This window comes from Vombatus ursinus, unplaced genomic scaffold (genome assembly GCF_900497805.2).
Source record: "Vombatus ursinus unplaced genomic scaffold, bare-nosed wombat genome assembly UNPS02014799.1, whole genome shotgun sequence".
NCBI lineage: Eukaryota > Metazoa > Chordata > Mammalia > Diprotodontia > Vombatidae > Vombatus > Vombatus ursinus.
In genome coordinates this window covers 44,502,799-44,527,898 of record NW_020954577.1, presented here as the reverse complement: position 1 = coordinate 44,527,898, position 25,100 = coordinate 44,502,799, and the positions used below count along the sequence as shown (strand labels likewise).

The 25,100-nt window shown below is 47.6% G+C and overlaps 1 protein-coding gene across 1 annotated transcript in view; it reads left to right on the top strand.

Moving 5' to 3' along the window:
* OSBPL10 (oxysterol binding protein like 10) overlaps positions 1–25,100 on the top strand; it is a 256,026-nt gene that overhangs the window by 84,735 nt on the left and 146,191 nt on the right. The gene's annotated exons all lie outside the window — the stretch shown is intronic.

Genomic DNA, 25,100 nt, shown 5'->3' with positions numbered 1-25,100 from the left:
GGGCCATGTGAAACATTACTTAGGTATAGTCCCTAGCCTGGGCCAATTTACTTCTGAACACAGTACTGCATTTGACCTTCTTCCCAGGAAGCCTGGTGATTTTTGCTTCTTGTCTCTGAGGGTTTTTTTTTTGTCTGTCTGACCAGTTTCATTCATTTGAAATGTGGGGGGAGAATCAGATCGTCTGTGGCTTGTGAAGTGTTTCTGCCTCTTCCCTTTTTTCCCATTTGTCTCCTCCCCCTCTTTTTATCTCCTCCTTCCACATCCAGACTTAAAAAGTTGCACATATGTAGGGTTGACGGTACTTGGCAGTTGATTAAAGGTAAGGGATAAAGGAAAGGTAGAAGATGAATGGTCTCTGCCTGGGTTACTGGGAGGATGGCAGCCCTGTCAGTCTCGATGAGGGAGTTGGGAGGTGGGGGAGCGGGGGGCGTTGTTTTAATATGCAGCTAGTTCAGTTTTAGGTGGGTTGAGTTTGAGGTGGAGATGGAGATGTTCTACTCGGAGCTAGAGGTTGGAAATTAGAAGCCAGGAGAGATGTGGGGGACTGGATAGATAGACTTAGGATTCATTGGTTTGGAGGTGATAATTAAGGCAATGAGAGAGAGACAGACAGACAGGTAAAAGGAGGGTCAGGGAAGCTAAGAATGGAATCGTATTTATAGGAGAATGTTCATCACTGTCAGATGTTGCAAAAATGTCATAGATGTAGAAATCCTTGGTGACCCTGGTGAGAGTGTTCTCAGCTTCCTGGGGGACTGGAAGCCGCATTTGGGAGGTGCAGTAAGTTGGAGCCCTCTGTTTGGGAATGGCCCTTTTCCACGGCTAGAAGATTTAGGGTGATTGAAAAACAATCGAATCTGACTTGTTTTTAAAGGACAATTAGAAATGCCCCCAAGTTACTTCTGATTGAAATGCCAAGGTTGGAGGACACAAACCCTTGCTGGCCATTCAGGACGTTAGAACTTTGCTTTGGTCAAGTAAACAAGCATTTATTAAGCGCTTATTGCATACCAGGCACTGTGCTAAGCTTTGGGGGGGGGGGGAAGGCAAGAACCTGTTGTCTATTGTGAAGGAGCCCCAATCTGAAGGAGAAGACATTATGCAAACAAGTATGTATGAATACAATTATGAGCCTCCTTATGAATGGGAGGTAATCTCCTCCTACGGAAGGTGCCAGCAGGGAGGGGGATGGGAAAGGTTTCTTGCAGAATGCTGTTCAGACTCAAAGTCTCCTTTTTGGGTGGAGTTTCTGTTGATGTCTAATCAGAAGTTATGTGCCCAGGGTGTTTGGAGGGGTTTAAACAGTTCTGCTATCTGCCGATCTCTGAAGGACCAGAACAGCCACTCCCGTACACTTGCAAGGCTTCTAGGTTTGCAGAATACATTTGCTGTCTGCTTTGATCGTCATCACAGTGACCCTCAGAGGTCAGGACCCGGACAGGAAGCATGGTGCAGGCGGTTTGGACTTGGAACCAGGAAGGTCTGGGTTCACCTTCTACCTTGGAGCTTTCTGACTGTGAGACCCTGGCAAGTCATTTACTTGTTCTGTGCCTCAGTTTCCATAGCTGTAAATTGTGTGTGTCTGCGGTGGGAGCGCGTTGGACTTGATGTCTTCTAAAGTTCCTTCCAGCCCTGTGATCCTGTGCTGAAAGCCTTACCCCCATTTTCTCAGAAAGCTTGAGATTTACACAGCCAAGTGTCGGCGGTGAAATTCAGACTCGGCTCTTTGTACTAGCGCCCAGCACGGACATCTTTTTTGTTGTACCTTTTTCGGAGGGTATGTGTCTGATTTATCCCGTCTGTATCTTGTTTGCACACAGTTGTTTGCTTGTCTGCCCTTTTAGACTGTGAGCTCCCTGGGTGTTGGTAGAAGGGGTGGGGTAGTGTGGCTGGGGAGTCATGGAGGGCCTGAAAGATTTCTTGTAGAGAAGGGAAGTCATATGGCGGACCATTGGTTGGGGACTCTTTTGGATTATAGACCCTGTTGTCCTCAGACGAGAGGTCGTAAAGCTAAAGGGGTCATTGTCGCTGTCCCTGTCAGATGATTCTAGATTAAGGTTTGTAGCGGTGGGTAACTAGTAGCATGGCCCTAGTGTGAAGTCAGCTGATTAGCGTAGGACTTGACCCACTCGTAAGTCCTAATTCTAATGGGAATAAATGAAAGTTACCGACTCTTGCTAGGGTGGCTTCATCCTGATCATTTTCTCCCTTAAATAAAGTGCAATACCCTCAGTTTTCCTCACCCTGCTTGAACACTTCTATATGCACAACTCGTAGGCACCTCACAAGTTCATGTGGTAACAGAGGAAAGGACACTGGGAGTTGACAGGATTTCCTGGGTTCATACAGCTAGTTGATGACCACTGAGACCTGAACTCAGATTCCTGAATGTTTGTTATTTAAACTTTGTTTTAGAAATTGATTTCCTTTCCTCCCCCCAACATTGCTCTAACTGCTCAGTGACCCCTGCCCCACTTCTTGCCTGCCCCTCAGCCTCCACCAGAACCTTTCCTTATAGCAAGGTATCGGTATTGGTATCGGTATCGGTATCGGTATCGGTATTTCAAGGTCAGAGGGTATGATAAGAAATAGTTTAATGACATACTTAATTCGAAATTGTTTTCCATGGTGATTGGGCCAGTTTGAGGCTCCACTAACAGTGTATCAACATCCCTGTCTTCCCACAACTCCTCTAACGTTTGCCAATTAAATTTTTCATCGCTGTTGCCAAGATGATTGGTGTGAGGCGAAATCTCAGAGTTGTTTTAATCTGTACATCTCATCCTCTTATGATTTGGTGAACTCTTTCATATGGTTATTGATGGTAAACATTTCTTCTTTTTTGAAAATTGAATGTTCTTTCCATGTGACGTCCAAATACTTCCCAAAAATAAGTTTTGTATGATTGCACATGTATAACCTACTTCAAATTTCTTACCATCTCAGAGGGGGAGGGAAGGAGGGAGGAGACAGTTTGGAACTCAAAATTTAAAAAAAGAAGGTTAAAAATTGTTTTTACATGCAACTGGCAAACAATAAAATGTTATTAAAAAATCCCTCCCAAAGGTAACATTTTCAGCTAGCTCAATTTATGGTTATTTGATAGAGGAGAAAGAAAGATGCAGAACATCAAGATGTATTGTCCTGTTTGTTCAATGACCTTAGCAAGTCGATGAGTCTTTTCTGGGTACCTTGTTAGGCTAATTGAGAACTGTCTTTGATGTGTTTCAGGTAGGACAAGGACTGAAGTGTTGAGCAATTCTGTTTAACCCCCTTTCAGACGCTGCAGACCACTGGAAGTATTAAAATCACACTTTGGGGGCTGTGTTCTCTAATTCTAGACTTATCACTAACGTATTCATAAGAACGGTTTGTCTGAATGAATTAGATTTTGCTGTGTCTGCTTTGAAGAGTATAAAAAAGATGCTGAGGAAATGTAATTGGCTTGCAAGGAAGGGTAAGGGGTATCTTCATGGAATTTCCCATGGTGCTTTGTGTGGTAACCCCATCCTCAGGAGCTCCTGTCTCAGGTTACATAAAGGACGTATTTATAATACCCATTGTCCTGGGCAGAAATTCTTTAGAGTGGAACTAATGGGCCTGTGCTTAATGAAATTTCCTATCAGTCAGTCGAGTTAGACAGGTTTATTGGAGGATGTTAGTGTCCCTCTCCTGCACCTTCTGAGTTTTCTGATACTGGGCAATTTCACTTTCCTATTATACTAAATTCAATGTCATCTTTCTTGTGGTGTTTTTACAGATAATTACCTTTTTGGTATTAAAAGCTGAGTGTAAAACATTGCCATTCAATGACCTAAAATAAAATGCAATTCAAGAAAGGCTTTGAATAAGCTTTTATTAAAATGATGAAGTTAGAGGTTTTTATTGTCTTCACAAAATACCGCTAGGTTGTATACCTTCTCAAGCATTATTGTAAAAATTAGGTGTGCCGGCTGCTCCCTTAGAATGGGAATCTTGGTGGAGACAAGGACAGGAAGACCGTCCACTTAAAGATCAGATGCTGAGGGAAGCCAGAAGCCACCTGTAGTGTGATGAGCATAGTCTGGCAGTAAGGAGAGCAGGGTTAGAGGCCTGTCCCTGTCACTTAGCTGCGAGATCTTGAGCAAATATGTTCTCCTATTGGGGCCTTCTTTTTTTTTTTTTAGTCATGTAAAGTGGAGAATTGAGTTTCTGCTCTAATGATATATGTGTGTGTGTGTGTGTGTGTGTGTGTGTGTGTGTGTGTGTGTGTGTATTTTTTTTTTTTGGCTAGGCAGTGGGGTTAAGCGACTTGCCCCTGGTCACACAGCTAGTAAGTGTTATGTGTCTGAGGCTGGATTTGAACTCAGGTGCTCCTGAATCCAGGGCCGGTGCTCTATCCACTGCACCTCCTAGCTGCCCCCTTATGAGATAATTTTTGTGAAGAGCATAGCACAGTGCATGGTACACAGTAGGTGCTTAATAAATACCTGCCTCTCCTCCGCAGCCAGACTGAATTCCAAAAAGAGATCCTTTGGGAGCAATCCTGAGCCTTGTGTGAAGCAGATAGACCAACGACCCTGGAGGAAGCTAATGTCAATCTCGGCCTCAGACTAGGTTTGGAAGGGCATGGAAATGTCAGAAACAACCAGAAATCTCCATTCTCTGCCAGAACCACGGATTTAAGAGCTGACGTTGTCCAGGGAGTTCATCCTCCCCTCTGCCCTGATCAGGAGACTCTGGGGTTCGAGAAGCGCCTTCTTTGAATTCTCCTCCCAGGTTGCGTGTAAGCTTATCTCTTGTGGCCGCAAGCTGGCGTTGCCTGTATCCAGCGGCCAGCCCCCTGTAATTCCATCAGATTTACACTTTGTTGTCAGGTTGTTCAGGAAAACTCTTCAGCTCCTCATTTCAGGTACCCAAGCATCCCTCATGTGGGGTTCTGGCATGGGCATAGTGTACAAAGCCACCTCTAGAGACAAGTAACCTGACTTTACTTGTGAAACATCCATCGCTCTTTTAGAGATGGGCTCACACAGTGTGTCTCTCCCTTCTTATGCCACAGGAGGGACCAGGCCTGAAGTTGTTGTGGAGTCATTCAGTTGTGTCTGACTCTTTGGGACCCCATTGACCATACTGTCTGTGGGGTTTTCTTGGCAAAGATGCTGGAGTGGTTGACCATTTCCTTATCCAGTGGATTAAGGCAACAGAGGTTAAGTGACTTGCCCAGGGTCACACAGCTACTAAGTGTCTGAGGCTGGATTTGAACTCAGGTCTTCCTGACTCCAGGCCCAGCGCTCTATCCGCTGAACCACCTGGCGGTGGGAATTTCTCAAGGTTCCTCCTCCATTTCCCTTGTCGATACGTCTTCCCCAGAGGAAGAGTGAAGCTGGCAAATACAGGGAGGTAAATAGAGAGAGACAAGGTGAGACGTTAGCTGTCACTGGACGATCCCCATTCCTGCTTATGGAGAAGCTTCTGTCGGAATGTTAAAGGCAGTGAAGTGGATGGTGTAGCAAGAGGAAGGGAAGGAAGCCCGCCATGATGGAATCCAGTCGTTCTCAGCCCAGGGAGCTGGCGGTGGCCGTAGTGAACCGCGGGGGGACCAGATAGAAAGGGCTGAAGGTTTTACTTTGAGGAAATGCAGAGGGGAAGAGTCTGCTTTGTGTCTCAGCCAAAGGCCAAGAACATCTCGGGGTGCCTAAGATGCAGGCTGTCCTTCGTCCTAGAGGGGGAGGTGAGAGGCCAAAGGACGGCTTCTGGGAGGGGAGAACAGAGGTGACTAGGTAGAGGAAGGCCAGTCTGGGCTGTGATTAGGGACGCCTGCTGTCTCCTCTGCCCTGGTCAGATCCCATCTGGAGGCCTGGCTTCTGTTCTGGGCACTGCCATTTTGTAACAGTATGGATAAGCTAGAGACGGCCGGGGCATGGGGGGGGGCGGGGGTTGGGAAGACTGGAGACAATTACATTAGGGGATTTAAAGGAAGAAAATGGAGATTTTAGCTGGAGAAGGAAGGAATTGAATGGCTGTCTTGGGGTGGAAGGAATAGATTCCAGAAGAAAAGGGGATGGAAGCACCTGAGAGGAAGGTTTACGCTCAATGAAAGGAGAAGTTTTCTTGTAATTAGAGCAAGTAGACTATCTTGGGTGATAATAATAATAATAGTAATGATAACAACAATGTCAATAATAATCGCTTTCACACTGTGCTTTAAGGTTTGCAAAAACGCTTTACATACATTATCTGTTTGATCCTCACTACAACCCTGGGATGTGGTTGCCTTTTTATTGATGAGGAAACTGAAGCAGGTGGCTTAGTGGATAGAGCACTGGGCTTGGAATCAGGAAGACCCATCTTTGTGAGTTCAAATGTGGCCTCAGACACTTAGTAGCTGCATGACCCTGGGCAAGTCACTTAACTTTGTTTACCTCGGCTCCTAATGAAGAAATGTAATGTAAAATGAGCTAGAGAAGGAAATGGCAAACCATTCCAACGTCCTTGGCAAGAACTGCTCCCTGCCCCCCGCAAATCACAAAAGAGTTGGGCAAGACAAAAAACCTAAAGCATAGAGAGGTTAATTGACTTGCCCAGAGTCACACATCTAGTAAGTATCTGAGGTATTTCTGCTTTCAAATCCAGTGCTTTATCTACCTAGCTAGGTCCCTAGTCTCTGGACCTCTTCAGGTGGAGTTTGGCTATCTACCTATGAGGAATAATTTAGGGAGAATTCCTGTACAGATAAAAGGTAAAATTCCTTTCATTTCACCGATAAAATTTCTCACAGATAAAATTTCTGGGCAGATATCATTCTGCTAGATAATCTCAGAAGTTCTTTCCAAACTAAAGATTGATTTGGATTAACTACTTAAATGTAAATACCCGTTCAGGATTTCAATCTTAAGTACACATAAATCATTCACACCTCAGCATGAATTACTCTTAATAATCAGATTGTTTTTTTTCTCATACTTGAGGTTATCTGTATATATTATCCTACTACAATGTAAACTGTTTGAGGCTTTTTCCTTTGTACCCTCACTATCTAGCACAGTGCCTTGAATAGAACAGATACTTAGTGAATGTTTGTCAAATAGAGGAACAAGCAATTCAAGGCTGGTGGGGCCATGGGAGAGACAGTTTTAGAGCTCAGAATTTATGGGCTGCTAGGGGTTGCTATAGGGCAGCTAGGAGTCAAGAAGACTCATCCTCCTGAGATCAAATCTGGCTTTAGATACTTCTCAGCTGTGTAACCCTGGCCAAGTCACTAAACCCTGTCTGCCTCAGTTTCCTCATCTGTGAAATGAGTTGGAGAAGGAAATGGCCAACCACTCCAGTGTCTTCAGCAGGAACACCCCAAGTGGGCTCACCAAGAGTTGGGCATGACTGAATGATGACAACGAAAAGGGGGTGCTGTGGGTAGAGGGCTACACTTGGCATCAGGAGGAGCTGAGTTCAGATCTTGCCTCGGTCACTTTCTGTGTGCCTAGGAGCAGCTCCCTTCATCTCTGTGTGACTCAACTTTCTCGTTTGTCAGATGAGAACGCGGGACCTGGTGGGGGCTCTCTGGTCTTTCCAGCTCCAAATTGAGGGTGCTTTGATTCTCTGAGAGGAGACTAGCCCTGGGCAGGCCATCAGACTGAAGAAATGGAAACCCGTTTACGTGTGGAAGCCCCGGGCGTGTGGGGCAGCCAGGGTGAGGGCTGAGCACAGGTGCGGAGGTCTGAAGATGAGCTTGGCTTCCTTGATGGTTTTTCCTGGGCTTGGTCCCCACTCCACGCGCACGCCTGAAATGTAACAGGAGGCGGTGGGCTCCAGCGTGACCGGGGCTCCCTCCGGCCAGTCTTTCTGGTTCGGAAAGAAGCGTGCAACGTGGCTCGTGTCCGTGGGAGGGGCACTCTCCCACAGAGGCAGAGTAGAAGGGAGGAGGTCTCTGGTCAGACAGGAGGGCGGCTGAATGGCAGGTAGTGAAATGTGGTGAAGCTTAAAGGGGGTGGTTGTGGTTCAGTTGTTTGTTGTGTCTGACTCTTCGTGCCCCCATTTGAGGTTTTCTTGGCAAAGATACTGGAGTGGCTTGTCATTTCCTTTTCCAGCCCATTTGACAGATGGGGAAACTGAGGCAGGCAGGGTTGAGTGACTTGCCCAGGGTCACATAGCTAGGAAGGGTCTGAGGCTGGATTTGAACTTGGGAAGACGAGTCTTCCTGACCCCATACCTGGTGCTCTGTGTACTATGGCGCCACCTCGACGCCTCAAAAGGAGGGTAAGGGACTGCTTTAGGGTCTCCCAGCCAGTGAATGTTGGAACACAGCTTCAAGTTGTGGGTTCCTGATTCCAGATCTCGGACCCTAGATCCTGTCTAGCTTCCCAAGGCCGGGGTCTCTTTAAGGGATGAGCTCTCCTTGCACATTGAGTCCTGGCACATGCCTTCGAGTCCTCTTGCTTCAGCCTGCCTCAGCACTTGGAAACGGACCCTGATGGCTGCATTAGATAATTTCTTTTTCGCTTCTGCTGCCTGGCAGCAAATCCTGGCGGCATCTCCCCTCCACCCCTCCATCCCTCCAGAGGCAGCGCTGCAGTTTCTCTGTGTGAATGGGGCTTCGGGGTGGGCTCCCCAGACCTGTGGACGGATTCTGGGGGGGCTGTGAACCTGGATGGGAAAAATCCATTTCAGCTTCATTTCCATGTAATTGGTTTCCTTCAAAATCTGTGTATTTTATTTGGGGCATTTAAAACCTTTATTCTGGGAAGAAATATGTGGGCTTCGCCAGATTGTGAAAGGGGTCTGACACCTAAAACAGGTTAGGAATTTTAGACCAGAAAGGCCAGTGCTGGTATACTCCACTTAATAACGATGATGGCTTTAGTCATTTATATTTTGCTATGAAGTATCAAGAGTACTTTACTATATTACTTCGTTTGAGCCTTTTCAATGACTGTTCACGGGTATCAAAGATGAGGAGACTGAGGCTCAGAGGAGTGAGGGGCTTGGGTAGGGGCACCTGACTAGTAGGTGTCTCGAGGAGGATTTGGAATGAGGCCTGTCCCACTGTTCACCTGCCCTGCCACATTAATCTGTGAGCTCTTGGGGTGCTGGACGTGGCGTGTGTGTGTGTGTGTGTCTGTCTCTCCCTGCACCCCCTCCCCCTGGCAGCTTCGTCCGAGACTAGACAGAGGCAGTGAGCCCAGGACCGGCCCTCACCGGCTCCTCTGTCCAGGCGGGTGACAGCCCCATCTGTCAAGCTTGTTCACACGTCTCCCAATTAGGGATACAAACAGAAGCAGAGAAACGTTTCCCTGATGGTCTTGGTGGGAGGCCGTTAGCCCAGATGGATCTTTCTCCACCTGTACGGGAGCGTGTGTGTGTTTGGCGACGTGATGGATGGAGGCTTCCTGTCCCCGGCCCCCAGACCCTCTCCCCCTCCGTGCGTCGCCTTCCAGTCATGACTTTGCATAGACCCAGGCGCTGCTCTAATGCATGTTCCAGCCCTCGTTTCTGCTGAAGGAGCGAATTCTGCCTTGACTTGAAGGTTCCCCGCCCCTCCCCCTTCTCCGTGTGCCTGCCTGCCTGACATCCCCAAGAAGGGATCGGTTGGTTGCTGTTGCCTGTGCCTTGACTGCCTGGTAAGTGGCTTCCCCGGCCGCCGGCTCGTGGGGCAGGGCTGGGCAGCACCGGCTGCCTTCCTCGCGGGTGCCTGGCCCTGCCGGGTGCCGGTCCTTCCCGATGGGCTGCGGTGACTCCTCCCTGGTGAGGACCGACAGCTGCTTTTCAGGGCTTTCGTCCCCGCAGCCTCGGCAGCAGCATGGTGGCTCCTGCCACCTGCCGTATCCCAGGGCATGTGAGGTAAATGCCGGGGCCCGGGACTCCTTCTGTGACTGACGCCAGGGAGGGCAGCTCCTAGGTGTGGGAGGCTCGGGCCCCCGAATCCTCCTCGGACGAGGGCTGAGGAGCAGAGCGGGAGGGCTTCTCGGCTCCACTGAGAAGCCTTCTTTTGGCGGGGATGTCGAATTTTATAGCTGCTTTCAGGTTAGATGGACTTGAAAGTAAACCCGAATCATACCGTTGGCTGTAATATGTTGACAGATGTTTGATGGGAAGTGTCCTAACTGGCGAGGCGGCGTGGGCCGGAGTCCCCGATCGAGAAGCCAGCTCTCACTTTACAGCTGAGACCACTGAGGCACACGGACCATTGCAGTGACTTGCCCAGGTTTACACAGCCTGAGTGTAAAGTGTCTGAGGCAGGATTTGAATGCAGGCCTTCCTGGTTCTGGGTTGGCTCTCAAAACTGGGGCTGTATACTTGTTGACACCGAGCGTGGGGCTCTGAGTGACCCCTTTTGGTGGCACTTTGCCTCTGTTTCTCAGTCTGGAAGACGTGGATAAGATTGGCCCCTATGTCTAGTCATTGTAAGAATACTGTGAGTTAGCATTAGTTATTCTGGCTTCCTCAGGCCTATAGAAAAGGGAGAGTGGTGTGGTGTAGTGGTCAGAGGGTCCGTTTCGGAGCCAGGAAGACCTGGGTGCAAATCCTGCCGCTAAAGTATTTGTCAAAAGTCCGCAAGCCCTCTCGGACTGTCTGTTGCGTAGGGGCTCATAGAATGCTGGAAAGGATCGCCAAGAACTGTTAGTCCCTTGCAAGTGAATTGCCAGCCTGCGTTGTGGGGAGAGTTTCTCTCCTGGGAATTCCACATGCTGGAGAAATGCCAGGTTGGAATCCCACAAACCTCTTCTCCCTAAGCTCCCTTCCTCCCTGAATTCTGAAAGGTCAGCTCAGTGGAGGCTTTGCTAGTCGGTTCGGTCCCCAGGAAGATGGGGGGCCCTGTGGGTGTGGGCAGGGAGGGGGCAGGTTAGAATCCACGGGGTGTTTAAAGTTCCCCTTTGCCTTTTTTCCCAGATTGAGGCAACTGAAGAGCAGGGGTGACTTTTGTATTTTTACAAAAACACAGGTAGTCCTGGCATCTGCCAAGGGGCCACTGATGTCATTACATTTCCCAGAAGCTGAAGAATAATGTGGGGACGATGGGGTGTTGTTTTCCCATTTAATCGTAGGAAGTATCGGTGTCTGAAATAAAATTCAGGGTGTGACTGAAAGTTCTGGGGAATAAAGCCAGGGCTCCCTGCTGTGTGCAGAGGACTCGGGGGAGTCACAATTGCAATGGAACCCCCAGGGTTGGGGTGAGGAGACTTGGAGGTTTTCCTAATGGTCATGAGCACATTAGAAGTGGATTGGTGGGACCCATCAGTCCGTCTGTGGGTATTTATTAAACACCTGCTATAGTCTGTGCGCAGCCCTGGGCTAGATGCTGGGGATGCAGTGGCCAGAAGGCAAGAGCCTTCCCTCGAGGGGCTTACCGCATGTGCATGTTGCATCGATGTACATAGAACCAGCACAAAACGTATGCAGAGGTTCTGGGAGGGAGGGTATGAACAGCCGGGAGAGTCAGGAATGACTTCAGAGGGAAAAGGGGGTGGGCTGGCCCCATAACACGCCGAGGAGTGATAGGTGATGGGCAGCCCAGCACTCGTGATCTTTTCCACCAAACCCTTCCCTCTCCCCAGTTTCCCTGTTCCTGCTGAGCATGCCTTCAAGTCCCCCAGGATGGAAACCTCGGGGTCATCCTCGAGGCCTCCCTATCCTCCGGTCCCATAACTACTCCAGCCCTGAGACTCGTCAGTCATTGCCACGCTTACAGCCTCTCTCACACCAATTCAGTCTCCTCTCGCCTCTTAGCTGGACGCTTGCAGAGGCCTGCTCATCGGCGCCCCCGCCTCTCTCCTGGCTCTAATCTGTCGCTCAGCGTTCAAAGTGCTCTTCCTAAGCGCAGCTCTGACCGCGTTGGCTGCCTCCCCTTCAGTAATTACGCCGCGGTGGCTCCCTATGCCTCTAGGATTAAGTCCCGTATAAAATCCGGCTTGGCGTTCCTGACCTCTTCCCACTTTCCCAGTCTTTGTGTACTTTACTCCCTCCCCATACTCTGATCCAGCACCCCTGGCTTTCGTGCTGATGTTTGAATATAACACTTCATCTCCCATCTGCATGCCTTTGCCTGGGCTGGGCCCCATGCCTGGAATGCTCCGTCCCCTTACCTCCATCTCTTAGATTCTCTGACTTCCATCAAGACTCAGCTCACATCCCACCTTCTGCAGGAGACTCTTGCTGCTAATAATGCCTTCCCCTCTCAGATTGCCTCCATCCACTCTCTATCTATACCTGGTGGTTTGAGGGGAGGCCCTGTGTTTTGTCCTGTCAGTCTCCACCTCTTAGCGCAGTGTCTGGCCCCTGGTAATGGCCTGTAGATGCTTGTTAATTGGTCGACTGATGGAGGATGTCAGGTTGAAAGGGGTCTTAGAGGTCATCTAGTCCTACTCTCATTGTACAGATAAGGAAACTGAGGCTCAGGGATGTTGAGTGGATTGTCCAAGATCGCGTAAGTAGAACTGAGCCCGGGAGCTGTGACCCCAAACTGCGCATAAGGTGATACTGGCCTCGCTCTAGTTCATTCTGGTGTGAAGTCAAACTTTTAAGACATCAATGAGGTTTGTTTGGGCTTTGGAGTGAAATCATGTTTGCTCTTTTTAAAAAAGTAGTTTAGATTTGTTTTTTATTTTAGTTTATTATTTTATTTCAGATTTATTTTTATTTCAGTATTTTATTTTTATTTATTTATCGCATACATGAAGTGGGAGAATTTGGATTTAAAAATGGCCGTTGTCTGGTATAGTGATTGTGCTGATTGGTGTTTCTTCACGTTTGAAATAGACTTTAAATGTTTTTGATAGTAGATTTTGATGCCTACTTTTTGTTTTTACATCTCCTAGACTTCCTCCTGTATCTCTCCCTCTCCCAGAGAGCCATCCCTTAGAGCGAAGGATTGTTTAATTTAATATTTTTTTCCCAATTACATGTAAAAACAATTTTAACACTCCCTTTTTTTTTTCAAATTTTGAGTTCCAAATTCTCTCCACCCACAGTCTGACATAGGTTATCCGTGTTCAGTCAAGCAAAATTCATTTCCATGTAAGTCATTCTGTGAAAGAAAACACAGACAAAAAAAAACCCAAGAAAAAGAAAGAAAGTAAAGATAAACTACCTTTGATCTGCATTCAGGCTCTACCAATTCTTTCCCTGGGGATGGATAGCAGTTTTCATCGTAAGTCCTACAGAATTGTCCCGGACCATTGTTTTGCTGAGAATAGCTAAGCTAATCACAGAAGATCATCGTACAGTGTTGCTGTTGCTCTGTACAATGTTCTCCTGGTTCTGCCCACTTCACTCAGCATCAGACCATACAAGTCTTTCCAGGTTTTTCTGAAGTCTGCCTGCTCATCATTTTTTATGGACCAATAGCATTCCATCAAATCTTATAGGGCAGCTTGTTCAGCCATTCCCCCATTGGTGGGCATCCCTTTGGTTTCCAATTCTTTGCCACCACCAAAAGAGCTGTTATAAATATTTTTGTACATGCGGGTCCTTTTCCTTTTTGTTTTTTATCTGTTTGGGACACAGACCTCGTCGTGGTTTTGCCTGGTCGAAGGGGATGCCTGGTTTTATAGCCCTTTGGACATAGCTCCACATTGGTTGGATCAATTCACCCCTTCACCAGTGGTACATTAGTGTTTTAATTTTCCTACATCTCCTCCAACATTTATTATCATTTTCCTTTTCTGTCGTGTTAGCCAGTATGACGGGTATGAGGTAGGAGCTCAGAGTTGTTTTAATTTGCATTTCTCTCATCAGTAGTGATTTAGAGCATTTTCATCTGACTGTAGATAACTTTGATTACTTTGTCTGAAAGCTGCCAGTTCATATCATTTGACCATTTATCAATTGAGGAATGGCTATCATTTCTATAAATTTGACTCAGTTTTCTATATGTTTGAGAAATGAGGTCTTTATCAGAGAAACTCACTGTAAATTTTTTTCCATAGTAGTGATTACCAACTCTGAATTTTCCTCCATCTGTTTTCCCCCTGTTTATCCTGCTCTCTGTCTCTCCTTTTACCCTGTCCGTTCTCAAAAGTGTTTTGGTTCTGATTTTCACCTCCTCCAAACTGCCCTCCCTTCTGTCAGCCCTCTGCCTCTTATCCCCTTTCCTTCCTACTTTCCTGTAGGGTAAGATAGTTCTACAGCCCCCTGAGTGTGTATCTGAGTCTCTCTGAGCCAGTTTCCGTAACAGTAAGGCACATATGTTCCTCATCCCCCTTCCGCCATTTCCCCTCCATGTAACATCTCCTTCAGGCCTCTTTTATGTCAGATAATTCATCCCCTTCTGCGTCTCTCTTTCCCCCTCCTGGTTCGTTCTTCTTTCTCATCCCTTAACTTTTTTTTTTAGGTAATCGTCCCATCACATTCAGCTCACACCCCTGCTTTCTGTCTCTCTTCACTCTCTCTAACTGCCCTGATAATGAGAAAGTTTTTAGGAGTTATAAATACCATTTTCCCATGTAGGAATATAAACAGTTTAACTTTATCAAATCCCTTATGATTTCTCTTTCCTGTTTACCTTTTCAATGCCTCCCTTGAGTCTTGTATTTGAAAGTCAAGTTTTGTCTTCAGCGCTGGTCTTTTCATCAGGAATGCTTGACAGTCCTCTGTTTCCTTGAATGTCACTAACGATTTTTTTTTTTTTTTGCAAAGAGGAAGAGGAGAAAAAAACCAAGTCAGGAAAACCAATTGCCATATTTTTAATCATGACCTTTCATCTGCCACGTGATCAGGGTTGAAGACTCTGGGGGGAACAGATATGACATTCTGTTTGAGCATTTGGGGCAGGGAAGAAGAGGGACCAGCTTATCTGTTGTTGGGGAAGGATTGGTCAACAAGCCCAAGCATTTATTATGTGCATTTGTAGCTAGGTGCTAGGCCTGGAGTCAGGAAGACTCGAGTTCAAATCTAGCCTCAGGCACTTAGTAGCTGGTCAAGTCACTTAACTTCTGTTTGTCTCAGTTTCCTCAGCTATAAAATGGTGATGATGATAGCTCCTACATCCCAGGGTTGTTGTGAGGCCCAATGAGAGAACATGGGCATTTTGCAAACATTGTCTCATCTGAATCTCTTACCCTCCCTGGGAAGCGGGTGCTACGGGGATTGTTGTTCCCACTTTACAGATGGGGAAACTGAGGCTTGTCGTCACTGCAGCTGAGTAAACGCCAGGGGGAAGAGGATTTGGACGTGCATGTCTCCAAGTCCACGCTGATCATTCAGAACTGTAGAACAAATCCCACTGGGGCTCAGGTGTGTGGCAGCTGAGAGAAGACCTTTGGATCTGGCCACAGGGAGGCCTTCAGACACTGGAATGCCCAGGTTCACTTGTTATCTTGCCCACTGGCACCAGTTGGCTTTTTCCCCCCAAGTCTTTTTTTAAAAATGTGCTTACAGCGAAAGCAGAAACAGCTCTAAATAGAACCAAGATGGGAAAAGCATCGAGGCTGAGCCAAGGGCACAGAGAGGAGATCTGTGCCCAAGGGATCAGTCAGTCAAGAGGGTGCAGAAGGATTAAGTCATAAGGTGTCTGAAGGAGGGGAAGATACCAAGGCCTGGAAAAAAGTCTGAGACCTTATTAGTGCCAGAAAAGGGTGATGGAGAGATTCCCTAATTAATACTGCCCTATGGACCTACTTTCCCATTTTACAACATTTTTAAGAGAATCCTCTTTCTGCGCATCATGGGCATCCATTGTCGGTAGGGATCAGGAAGCCTTTCACTGGTGATTTTTCCTCAGTAGAGTAGGTGATGGCTTTACTCCTACCCAGCTGATGGAAAGAGGAAGGGTTTTTATACGTACAGTATCCCATCGTGCTGAATGCTTATTGGATATAATAAAGCATTTGATGTAGTAGAGGACAGAAGGCCACTTTAAAACCTCCCTTCCAATAAGATGTGACCCATCCATAACTTAAATCATTTAAAGATTCCTTGAAAGACAGAATAACAGAGATAGCTTTGCTTAAAAATCCTCTGGTTACGAACAATGGGTGAGGCATAGAAAAGAGAGATGGGTGAGTGGCTTCCAGAGATGTTTGCCACCATGATGGAGATGATCCGGCAGAGCCCAGATTAAAATGAATTCCTTCTGCGTGAGCAGATGTCATTGCATTGGGGGCAGGCAGCAAGCCCTGGAACGTCGCAGAACTTCTTGGAAGAGATCTGGAACAACTCGAGTTTGGCTTAACCATGCACACAGGAAAAACCAAGTGGATGAAGAATTGCTCCAATTTTGCCATCAGCACAGTTGGATGGACAAGCAGTAGATCTGATAGATCAGAGCGTATCTGTCTGGGATGGGCAGCACCAGTGGTCTGTGAGTTTGGCCAGGAATTAATCAGGAGGTGTAGAGTGGGCTGGATTCTCTTCAGAAGCTCTGTTAGAGGCCCATATTTTTAATCCTAACATCACGTAGGTGTGCTGCATGGTCGTGAAGCCCGGCACACAGTAGTCTCCAAAGGTCTGAAAGTGACCATCACACAGAGGCCGTTGGAGAGACACGAGTGGTTAGTGTGAACAGGCTTGTGGCACTCTTTGGGGAAGAGCCAGAGTAAAAGATGTCAGCAGGGGAATGTGCGGTTGAAAACTAAGATGGTTCATCTTTCTTGCAAGGGTCTAAGGGTAGCAGGTGGGCAGCCTGAGGACCCGGCTGGTGTCCTTGTGGTCTCGGAGAAAAGACCCCATCAGGCTAGAGGGGCTGGCCCCCTTGTGGATGTGCCCTGAAATGATGGTCCCTGCTGGAGGGGTCACCCCCCCAGCTTCCTCCGCCGTGGCCAGCTTCTGGGGGGCCCTGGCAGGGTAGGCGTGGAGGTTTGGAGTGGTGGCACCGGATGAGATCACGCCTTCATCTGAGAATATCAAATAAAAACCATCTGCAACAAAAACAACCACCTGAATAAACAAAAAAGGGGAGGGTGGAAAGTTTTGGGGAATTGTTCGTCCTCGGGGAGGCAGAACCAGGTGGGCGCACCCATGAGACAAGTGATGTGAATGCATGTTCTGTGACTGCCCGCTCTGATCCAGTTTCCTTCCTTGTTTCTTTTCCTTCCTGATGGTTGTGGTCAGTGTGGTCAGTCTGCTGTGGCTCCAGAATATCAGTTCAGTCCATCGGGGAACCCTGATTTTGTGGTTGGAGAACCCCGTGCCTTCCCAGCCACGTAATACCGCCTGTGTGCGGTTAGTACTAAGAATCTGGGCCTCTGATCCTGGCAGAAGTTGATCCTGCAGAGTCGAGCTCCTTGTGATCCCGTTAGAGGACTTAGCTCTTAAGTCTGGTTAGAGGCAGCTAGGGGGTGCCAGAGAGCACAGAGCGCTACATCTGACCACTGACACTGACCCTGGGTAGATAGATCACTGGCCTCTCTTGGCCTCAGTTTTCTTGTCTGTAAAATGGGGATAATGATAGCGCTCATCTCTTTGGGCTGCAGTGAGAATTGAATGAGAGAATATTTAAAGTGTTCTGTAAACTTAGGATGCTCTGTGAATGTTAGTGGTTGATGATGGTGGGGGTAGTGGTTGTGTCCATTCCCAGAGACCTCCATGATGACAATATCCTTCACCTCTCCTAGGGCATCGACTGTGACCTTGCACTTGGAAATGGGATTCCTAGGCCTGAGAGCCAGCCTCTCGCTTTACCAGTGTGATCACAGAATCAAGAGACCGCTCGGCCTGTAGTGGAGAGAACCAGAGTCTTTGGAGTGAGGAAGATCTGGGTTCAAATCTCTCTTCCTCACCCCAACACGTACCTTTACCTCTCAGTCCTCTAGGTAGTTCTCGGAGGCTAGAAGTTATGGAGCAGGGGAGATCTACATTGGTGGAGGGAGTGTCCTCACTGGTTTAAAAAAAAAAAACAAACCACAGATTCATTCGCCAAGGCTCTGAGTTGGGAGATAGCTCTGAATACCCACACCTGATTATTGTTCAGTCATTTTTCAGTCGTGTCCAATTCTTTGTGACCCTGTGTGGAGTTTTCTTGGCAGGGATCCTGGAGTGGTTTGTCGTTTCTTTCTCCAGCTCACTCTTACAGATGAGGAAACTGAGGCAAATAGGATGAAGTGACTTGCCCAAGGTCACACAGCTAGTGTCTGAGATGAGTCTTCGTGACTCTAGGCCCAGTGCTCCATGCACTGTGGCACTGCCTGGCTGTCCCATACCTGATCACGAAGCCCCTTTACAAAATGCCCCATAATCAGTCCTTGGCCCTGGGCTCGCCGACCTCCCAGAGCGGGGAAGTTTCCTCAGTATCGCGCCTTAACTGGCTCCTCTCTCACCCATGGCTCTTAGTTGTGCCCTCTGGGGCCAAGCAGAATGCAGCTCCTTCCCTTTGCTGGTCCTTTGAATGGAACCATGATGAGCTCCCAAAGGCTTCCCTGACACCCCCATGTTTCCTCTTGGGTCAAAGGGGGAAAGTCACATTTGTACCCTGATTGTGACGTAGGTAACTCCCAGTGAAGAAATGCCCTCTACCCGTGCAGATATCCCCCTGCCCTGCAGCCGCGTCCTGCGGGGCTGCCATGGTGGAGACGGCGGCACTGCGAGGCCGCCCAGGGTCCCCCAGCACCACCTCACTCCAGGCCAGCTCTCCACCTGCTATTCCCTGCTGCCGACGCCAATCCCAGAACCAAGGGGCTTCTCTGTAGGCCCGCACGAGATCCTGATGTAACCTGCCTGGGAGGACAAGGGGGTCTGGGCTCCAGGGGAGCGCTTTAATGGGAAGGCAGCTTCAACTGTTGCAGAATTAGCTACCTTTTCACTCACCCAGTCTTACTTTAAATTGAATTTTTTTGTAGACCCAAGTCAGCATTGTCCACCATTGTGGGAAGGGCCCTAAACGTGGAGCTCCTTTGCTTACTGTCCGTATGACGTCAGGCAAGCCCTTTGGCCTCTAAGAATACGGATTCTTATGTCCCCACCAGGAAAATGAAAGGGTTGGCCTCTATCGGTCAGGGAATCAGCCCTTTGGGCCCTTTGTCAGTCTGGCGAGGCCTGTGGACCCCCTTCTTTGACTCAGACTTTTAAATGTGTCAAATAAAATACTAGGAAAGGAAACCCATTACATTGAGACATAATGATCAAAATACTTTAAAAATAATCTCCCAGCCCTCAGGTCAAGGACCTTGTCCCTGTGATTGGAACCTGCAGGACCCACCTTGCGGCACCGTGGGGAGGACCAGATGTGCAGCGGGAGGACCACACGCAGGGGTGTATGCGTGTGAAACACTGGTCAGCCATCAGTATGTTGTGCTGTGAATAGCCTGTTAGTTCTTCAAGGCCCCTCATACTCTGCAGATTTGGCCACAACCATCATCTCCCTGGTTAGAATCGTCTCTAGATTTTAGAAAACGGCAGCTCCCACCCCCACACTTTGACCCCTTTCTTCGTCCCTTGGCTGCCCGGGCCCAGCACTGGCCGGTTCTCCCGCCCTCTGTTTCCACAGAGGTCTGCTTCTCGGGTCCATTTTCATAACCAGACCTCCCTGCTTCCCTCTCTGGGGGTCGTCCTCTCCTGTGGCGGATTCCTTTGCGACCACCCTTCCCAGACCTTGTTGGGAGCTTAGGAAACCCCAAAGTGCCTCGTTTTGGAATCTTAGGTTCTGTTTATGAGAAAAGGAGGCCTGGTCTTGGGATTGTGGGACCTCCCTCATTCTACCCGGGCTTTCATTCAGTCAGTGTATTGGGACCTATTATTCACCAACCAGTCAAGCAATAAACATTTATTAAGTGCCTGCTGTGTGCTGGCTCTGGGCCAAGGCGTAACACTGGAGGCTGAGGATACAAAGTCCGTGTCTGACCTTTTGTTTACGTTCTGTTAGGGGAAACAGCGTGTGTGCACAAGCGAGAATCCACAAAATAAATGCGGGGTACTTCCTCTTTTGGTGGGAGGAGGCATTAACAAGCAGGGCATCCGGAATAATGATAGCCAGTATTTCTATAATGCTTCAAAACTTTAAAATAAATAATATATAATAGAAATATGTTATAAATAATAAATACTAGAAATATATTATAGATAATATAAATAAAACTTTAAAACTTGCTAAGTATATACAGATATTGTGTTTGATCCTCATAAGAGACAGCTGTGGGAGGTACAGTTATTGTCTCCGTTTTAAAGGTGGCAAACTGAAATTAAGTGACTTGCCCACCATCACCAGCTAGTAATGTCTGAAGCTGGATGTGAACTCGGGTCTCCCCGACTCCAGGCCTAGTTCCCTGCCCACTGTACTGCCCGGCTGCCTTCAGGATTTGGTGTTTGAGGTGAGCTTTAAAGGAAGCTGAGGGATTGGAGGCCCTGGGAAGGAAGGAGGACATTGTCGTCAGTTTAGAGATGGGGATAATTTGTGCAGAGGTATGTTGATGGGACGCTATGTCCTCTGGGAACTTTGAACATTGTCTGGCAGAAATGAAATAGATTAATACATGTGGATACACATGATTCACCCAGTAAAGATAAAGCGGTTCAGTGGGGAGGGAAGGCCTCCTGTAGGAGATGGTGCTTGAGTCAGCTTTGGAGGAGGCTGGTGGTCTTGGAGGTGCAGGCAAGCCGGAGGTTGAGTGTTTTGGGTGTGGTGGCCCCACCCTGACTCCTGGAGGCAAAGCTCTTTTACCTGGCCTAGTTGGGAACCTTTCTCAATGGGGTGTTGAGACCCCTGCCCCCTACCCCTCTCCCCATCTGAGAAACAAACCTGGCAAATTCAAACCTTGACTCAATGAAGGCTTTATAGCGTATTTTGTGTTTGACTGAGTGGAAGGAATGAAAGGGGTATGTGTGTGTGTAGTGTAGGTGAGGTGGGTTGAGGTGTGCACATGTGTGCAGTCAGTTAAAAGAAATGCATCATGAAAAAGCCCGAGAAGCCCAGCTGCTCACAGAGGTACGTGGTAGCACAGGGCGCGTGCTAACGGGCCTCCCTCTGCACCTGTCTGCCCTGGTACCCACACGGCATCATGTGTGGCTGCTCCCCTCCGTGGGCTACTTACAAAGCTCTGCCTCTCTTTCCTGACCACCATCAACTCCACAAGGCTCAGAGGGATCATTAGTGGGATTTGTTTCACGAACCCTGGAGTCTGAGGCTTACTGACAAAAGGGTGGGATCTCCCCTCTCCCCTGAAATGCTACCAAGACGGAGCCTTGGGAAGGAAAGCATCACTGTGGGGAGATCAATGCTTCTGGGAGATGGGTTATTGATTATCCTCGAGTCATGTCGGCTGCTCGTGATTAGAACGGGCTTTTCACCGCGTGGACAGCTTCTCTCAGGAGCGGGATACAAAAGTTTTTTCCTGTAAAACAGGAAACGTTTATGCCGCAGTTAACTTTAATTCTCTGTGGTTGGAATGGGCACAGAATTGCCCTGGCCAAATTGGATGTTTTCCTGCCCTGTGTTTCTGATGGAGATAATCTGGGTGGGTTCTTGTCTACGAGGGCGAGTAGGAGGGAGGAGAAGTGCTGGCCAGAAATGACCATCTCCAGGGTGGCGATAACAGACTTCGCCTTGGAAATCACCTGGAGTCTGATGCACAAGGAGACAGAATTTCTGGACATGACTAATGCAGGCTTTTTTTCCCCAGTGGGTGGAGGAAGGTGGGAGGGAGAGAAAATAGATTTTTTTTCATTGGGGAAAAGGAAGTAAAGCCTTAAAAAGAAATCACCTGAGGATGGTCAGGTGGGCAGAGGTTGCCTGTAGATACACTTAGGATGTGTCCTCCCAGGCTGGTAAAAACCTTTTGTTCTTCATGCATGTTGGGGGGTGGGGAGGTCGTGCCAACAGACCATAAGCCAAGGGCGTCAACCGCCCACAGACCCAGAGACACTCGTCTCCCGTTTGGCCGAGCAGTCTGAGAGCGTAGGGAATGGAGATCCCGAAGGGATGTTAGAAGTCTGTGAATAATCCAAGCTTCTCATTTTAGAGATAAGAAAAACTGTCTCTGAGAGATTGAGTGACTTGCCCAAGGTCACATAGCCAGAAAGCAACTGAAGCTGAATTGGAACTCAGGTCTTCCTGACTCCAGGCTTAGTGTTTTCACCTCTACACCGCCAGCCGCCTCAGTCAGTCCTCACCCTTTCCTTCTCCCTCCCCCTCCTCCGCTGGTACCGCATTAGGCACAGAACGGCCATTTTTGGAGCCTCATCGTCTTGTCTCCTCCTTCCTCGGGAGGAAAATAGACAAGTAAGGAGTTATCTCTGCCCCTGAGGATGGGCAGTCTGTTACGAGAGAGAAGACTTGGCACCGTGATGAGTGTGTGGAGTCAGGCTTGAGCAGCGTGCCCTGGGGGCCTCGGCAGAGACCCCCATTGCTGCCTCCCATTATCGGCAATCCAAGCTTTTGTTGGTGAGGTGCGTGTGTGTGTGCGCGCGTGCCCATGTGTAGGGCAGGGTGTGGAATGTGACCGCTCCAAACCCTCAAAGAAGTGAGTCATTCTCTCCTTAAAGTCATCCCTCAGATGCCCTCTCTGTCTGTCCCTGGGCAGGACCTTGAGTCCCTCCAGCTCGTGGGAGGGATGACCACTGGACCTCGGGCTTTGTGAGCTCAGCCTTTGGGACCTTAGGGTCCCCTCCACACCACACTTAGGCATTGCAGAAGCACATTAGTGGAAGAGTGAGGTTAAGTGCATTCAAAATAAAAGATGTAATGCTTTATAAAAAGTCTATGCCTTTCAGAGTGGCCAGCATTCTGCTCCCCACCTCATCTCCCCTTCCTCCCTTTTTCCAGCTTCCTGTTCTGTATTGTCTCCCCCCATTGGGGTGTAGCCCCTTAAGGCCAGGGACTCTTGGCTTAGCACTGGGCTTCATCAGTGCTTGTTGACTTGCCTTGGTTCCTCATTCCATCTCTTCCATGACTGTGGCTTTAATCTGTCCTGGGATGGATGGACACCCTTCTAGACCCATTAGCATTCTCTGAGGCTCATTTGGGGTCCCCTTTTATTGTTAGGACTCTCTTCCCTTCTCTGATCTCTTTATGTGATGTATTCTCCCTAAGTTCCTTGGGCTCTAGGGGCTGTTTTCCTCTTGATCCTGGAATTTAGAGCCCAGCTCAGTGCCCTAGATCACAGTCAGCACTAAATAAATGCTTGGTGCATTGAGTTGACTCTGTTTGTGAACCCGATGAGGATTGCTGGAGGACTAATGATGAAACGCATCTCCCTCTTTCAGTAGAGAAGTAGGGTGGCTGTGGGTGCAGAGTGTGGTATACACTTCTTGGGTATGTCTGCATCTGTTGGTTTGGCTTGAATGCTTTTCTTCTTTTTATAAAGAGAGTTTCGTGGCAGGGGGATGTTATGGAGAAATAGTCTGTAAAGAAAACATTAGTGAAACATTTGAAAAATGGCTGGTGACATAGAGGAGGGGTTTCAGAAAATTGTATTTTGTCCCAAAGAGAGCTGAGCATGAGACCCCTGGAAAAGCAGCCCAGGTGTGATGGGAGCTGGGCGCAGGCCGGTTCTTCATTTAGAAAGACTCTTTGCCCAGAATCTCTACTCTTCATTCCTTCCAGCCTTCATCATGGTGGATGGTGTGACTCTGCTCACTCCAGCTCTCATCCTGTTGAGGTTTCGCAGGTGCTTGGTAAATTGTTGAGCACAGGAATGCTGGGGGTCTTATTGTCCCTTGGGCTTTTTCATCTTCAGTTGGCCTGTTCACGTACAGGGAATATAATTAAAGAAAACAAAATAAAACCATTTGTGGCCATTTTTTCTGTGTTGGGTAATCAGTCATCAGTGTTTTCCGATGCTCATTGATGAGGCCTCTGGGTGCTCTGCTCTCAGAAGAACAGCCGTGTCTTTCTAGCTAGGAAATTCTAACTTGGGTAATGATACCATTTCTTTTTCTTTTTTAAGTTTGAGGGCAACTTGGGGTAGAGTTTTGGGCCAAGGGATAAGTTAAAAGGATGATTATCAGGGGTTCTTCTGATGAACTCTGAATGCACCTGGGAATAGACTTCTTTTTTACTCTATTTCTGTTTTATGTTTTCTTTTGTAACAAGGCTGATATGGAAATATGCTTTACATGACTTCATATGTATAATCAATGTAAAATGGCTTGCCTTGTCAAGGAAGGGAGTGAAGTAGGAGGGAGAGAATTTGGAACTCAGAATTTTAAAAAATGATTGTTAATTTTTTACATGTGATTGGGAAATATTAATAAAATAAAAACAATTTAAAAAATAAAGAACGACCACAGACACTTGACACTTATTAGCTATGTGACTCTGGGCAAGTCACTTATCCCCCGATTACCTTGCTGGAAAAAAAAAGTAAAGAAAAAAGAAATCAGGGGTTCTTAACTTTTTATGTCATGGACCCCATTGGCAGTCTGGTGATGCTTTTTCTCAGAATAATGTGTTTTTTTTTTTTTAAAAGGCAGTTGGGGTTAAGTGACTTGCCCAGGGTCACATAGCTAGTAAGTGTCAAGTGCTTGATCTGAGGCCAGATTTGAACTCAGGTCCTCCTGACTTCAGAGCCGGTACTCTTATCTACTGTGCCACCTAGCTGCCCCTCAGAATAATGTTTTAAAAATGCATAAAATATATAGAGATATAAAGGAAAGCAAACATAATAACGTGTGTGTGCGAAATAAAGTAAAATGTCAACATTTAAATAACTGCTTAAATTTTGGAGATGTTAATAATAGGAGTGAACTCAGAGGTCCAGTTTTTTTTTTTTAATCCTATTTCCGTCTTGGTTTTTGCTTTGAGATGAGATGGTAAGCTGACGAGGTCAAGGAAGAGTGATTCTTCATATTGTACCAAGACAATCCCCTAGTACGTTCGTCTGAAAATGACCCATTTATGTTGAAATGTTAAGTACTAGTAAACCGTAAATTCTAAGTGGTTGTTTAAAATACTAAATGTTTTATTTAAAAAAAGTTTATCTGAGAATCTTTCCCTATTCTTCTGGATTTTTGTTGTATTACTTTAGAGTGAAATGAAGGCTGACGTATGGTTCCATGGCATGGGGGGTGAGTGCTTTGCTCAAATCCTCGGCTTGCTGAGCTGGGAGGCCTCAGAGGCCCGGGATGGGGAGGGGGTCCACGGACCTGCTGAAGGTCACATAGGGTAGAGGGGGGGATTGGAGCCCAGATCCTCTCATTCCAAATCTGGCAGCCTTTCTGTTACCTGGAATTGCCTAGTGTGACCCAGGATGTCCCAT